Source organism: Gavialis gangeticus, unplaced genomic scaffold (genome assembly GCF_001723915.1).
Source record: "Gavialis gangeticus isolate Ggan-Ray unplaced genomic scaffold, GavGan_comp1, whole genome shotgun sequence".
Lineage (NCBI taxonomy): Eukaryota > Metazoa > Chordata > Crocodylia > Gavialidae > Gavialis > Gavialis gangeticus.
In genome coordinates, this window is record NW_017729029.1 from 53,217,987 (window position 1) to 53,218,347 (window position 361).

General features: G+C 48.5%; 1 protein-coding gene across 3 annotated transcripts in view; it reads right to left on the reverse strand.

The window, feature by feature from the left end:
- The window catches only part of ATP1B4 (ATPase Na+/K+ transporting family member beta 4), a 42,869-nt gene that overhangs the window by 1,203 nt on the left and 41,305 nt on the right, over window positions 1-361 (reverse strand). The window lies entirely within an intron of this gene.

Below are 361 nucleotides of genomic sequence, written 5' to 3' on the forward strand. Positions count from 1 at the left end.
CCCCCCCCCCCCCCCCCCCCCCAAAACCATCACAGTGTTGTGGTCAGTGAATACAGTGCAATACAAAGAAGGCCAAATCCTGCTAATTGAATGCCTCCAGGGAGACTAGAGCCAACATCAGCAAACTGATATTTACTTTTGAATAGCTCAGTTTTTGACTGCTTGTTTGTTGGTCACTGCTAGGAAACGGGGTGTAGATGCTTGAAGCCAGGTGTCCTAAAAGCAAGCCACCCTAAGTGAGAGGCTACCCAGGGATGAGTCAACACGTGGAACTACTCTAGAGAATGAGCTGCATGAGATTTTGCATCCCCACCCAGCCCCCCCCTATATTTCCCATTTTATTAATGGAAAAGACTGTGGA